General features: G+C 42.8%; 1 protein-coding gene across 1 annotated transcript in view; it reads left to right on the top strand.

Moving 5' to 3' along the window:
* Positions 1-3343, top strand: part of LOC102045650 (trifunctional purine biosynthetic protein adenosine-3-like) — a 39497-nt gene that overhangs the window by 11638 nt on the left and 24516 nt on the right. The window lies entirely within an intron of this gene.

Here is a 3343-nt window from a genome sequence, read left to right as displayed (position 1 = left end):
AAAGCTGTGTCAGTGGGAAAATTGGAGAGAAAACAGATGATCCAGAAGCACACTTGATCTGTCTCCTCTCACTCAGCGCACTTGGAGGAGGTTCTGGATCAGTGATGCAGGGCAAGCCTAGGAAATCAGGAGGAACTCTGATTTTACTCCTTGTGGGAAAGGAGAGGGGCGTTTGTGCACGGCTGAAGCGGGGCAGTCCTGCGGGAGCGCCACAGCCATTCTGCAGCCTTGGAGCCAGCTGTTGGTGTTTCCCTGGTGTTGCTCAGTTTTGCTTCAATGTTTCCAAAATAAAGCAGAAAACAGGAAACAAATTTAAAAGTTCAAAAAGACAAGAACAAGTGACAAAAACTGTTCAGAATTTCTAGCATAGTTTTTTTTTCTGCCTCTTTGAGATCCTTCCCCTGGCAGGGGATATAAAATTGTTCCTGCATGGGATCTGAGTGCCGAGCTCAGCTTTGTGACACATTGTAGGTGGGTTTTTCCTCCAGGGCTGAATCCTATTTCCTTGGTCAGACAGGCTGGTGGGAGGAGCTGTTTGTGACCTTATCCAAGGAAGATGGAGAGAGAGAGGAGGGCCCACAGTGCTGAGGGTGTGGGGAGGGCTTGAAGGTGGGAGGCACCGAGGGGATTCTGCTGGGGATGCTCCAGTGAGGGTGGAGGATCAAGGGGGACGGGGCTGCTGCAGGTCTGGCTGACTCTTCCACCTCTTATCCTTGGCTTTAGGAGATCAGAAATCATTTGGAGCTGAAGCAGGAACTGCAGGAAGATCCTTCTGGAGGACTCCTTTTGTGAGGACAAACAGCAGGGTCTGACACGGTAAGGGGAAATAATTCCACGGAGATGTCCCTCTCCACAGCCTTCCTCCCAGCACCAGCAGTCCTTGCAGCTCTCTTTTCCTCCAGCAGCTCTGTCCCTCTGTCCAGCCTTCTCTCCTGGACCAACTCACTCACCAAAGTTCCTCTTTTCCAACACGCTTTTGCTTGGCTTGGCAAAAAACATCCTTAGTGTCCTCACTGGGAGGTGGAATGGGAAAGTGGATTTTTCCCAAAGGGCTGGAGGCACTGCTTGCTTTCACTCTCTTCCCAGTTCAGAACTTTAATTCATTCTGCTTTAGAAACTTCACAGAATTGTGCGATTATTGGCAGGGCGGGGGGGTGTGGGTGTAGAATTACTTTTAAAACCACTTTCCTTTTCATTGTTAACTGTTGTACCATTCTGGAGCCCGGCAGAGAACGTTGGTGCTCTTGTTAGAGACAGAGCAGTTGTAACTCATCCTCACATTCACAGCCACTTCCAGGGATTATTTCTCAGGCAGTGACAAAAGGAAGGACAAAGTCTGACAGTCTGGATTGTTACCCAACAAAAAGGCTGAGAAAGTCTTTTGCAAGGAAATCAGTCCTGGTAGAGCATGAAGCACGTGCTCTGTGTTTGTACACCTAGAGCACAACAGCTGAAAATTTAATAGCAAATAACCCCCAAAACTCTGCAGTTCCCAGGGCTGGGCTCTGAGAATTCCTGACTTTGTACTTGGGCAATTCAAGAAGGATGAAATACAGAGTTAAATTGGATTTTGTAGTGAGCTAAGATGGTATAATCCTGTCTCAGGAGCTCCAAGCACAATTCTTGGTGTATCCATGAACATCTTGCCTGGAATATTCTCCTCAGTGTCACCATTTAGCTCCTGTTTGCCTTTGGAAGCTGCTCAATGAATTAAACCCAGGGGTTGTGATTCCTTGGGAGAAGGCAGCATCACTTGCTGCTGTCTGTGGTACCTTTAATTTATGATCCCTCTCCTGGCTAAGGACTGGTTTCTCCACTAGCACCCCCTTAAAGGTCATGTTCTGGGGTGCGTTTTTCTCTCTGACATTTGTCCACATGCAGCACATAGGGAGAAATTAATTTTGCAGATGTGACCTATGATAACATTTCTGAAATAAATCCAAATTAATCTGCCACGAAATATTGCTGAGGAGCTGCTCAAAATGTCAGTGAGCCAGTGAGATGAACAGTTGTCTTTTATTGAATGTGCTGCTCTGCTGAAGTGTCCTCCAAGCAATTGTCCATGGATAAAATCTCTCCTGAAATCTGCCTTTGCCATTTACTGCTGAGCATGATTGCACTCTTAAAAGCTTCTAGACCAATCACAGCATTCAGACTGAAATATGTTTATTAAATATGAAAAGGAGATGAACAATTACATTTTTATTTTTGCCCATCTATTTATTATATAGTTATTCATTATATATTCATTGCTTAGTTCTGTCTTATATATTTTATTATGTTTATTAGATACAGATTTCTTTATTTTTGTTTAGAAATAAATACATATATAACATATAAATTATGTATATAAACATAAATATGTATATATACACATATATATGTATATGTAATATATAAAATTATATAAATATATAAAATATACCTAAATATGTATATAAACATATTATAATATATATATATATAATATATATTAAAAGAAATTTTTAGAGCATTTGTATCACACTTTTAGTCCTGTCCTGTGCAGTTGTGCAAAGGACCTGATGATGAAAGGCACAATTATTTCATTTTTGTGGGTGCTTAGGAGATGAAATCTTGACTCTGCTGGAACAAGTGGGGACAATTCCCAGTGCATTTGTTGCCCATATTTCAACCAGATGTGACCAATGCGTCCATCCAGTGGCCCTGCTGGTACAGCCACTGTGTCCCACAGCCTACGAGCCCCTTTGTGCCCCAAACTGGGTGAATGTCACCTAAAAGCTGTGGCAGTGGGATGGAATCCCTGTGCTATTGGCTGAGGGCAGGGGTGCTGCTGTGTGACAGGGACAGAAAGAAGGACTCCAGTCCTCAGGTGGATCAGAAGGCTCTGTTTAATGAAAGTAGCAGGTCTTTTATAATGTGACTCACTAAGGTGTTTTGTATTTGTGGGGTGCCCCAACGAAGGAAGGAATGATGAATCTGACTCCATGTTCTCAGAAGGCTAATTTATTATTTTATGATACTATATAATATATTAAAGAATGCTATACTAAACTATACTAAAGAATACAGAAAGGATACTTACACAAAGCTAAAAAGATAATAATGAAAACTCATGACTCTTTCCAGAGCCCTGACACAGCTTGGCACTGATTGGCCAATGAGTCAAACAACTCACAGCAGAATCCAATGAAACAATCACCTGTGGGTAAACAATCTCCAAACACATTCCACATGAGCACAACACAGGAGAAGCAAATCAGATAATTACTGTTTTCCTTTTCCTCTGAGGCTTCTCAGCTTCCCAGGAGAAAAATCCTGGGTGAAGGGATTTTTTCAGAGAATGTGAATGCCACCGCTTTCA

This window comes from Geospiza fortis, unplaced genomic scaffold (assembly GCF_000277835.1).
Source record: "Geospiza fortis unplaced genomic scaffold, GeoFor_1.0 scaffold96, whole genome shotgun sequence".
NCBI classification, from domain to species: domain Eukaryota; kingdom Metazoa; phylum Chordata; class Aves; order Passeriformes; family Thraupidae; genus Geospiza; species Geospiza fortis.
This window is presented reverse-complemented; position numbering and strand designations above follow the sequence as displayed.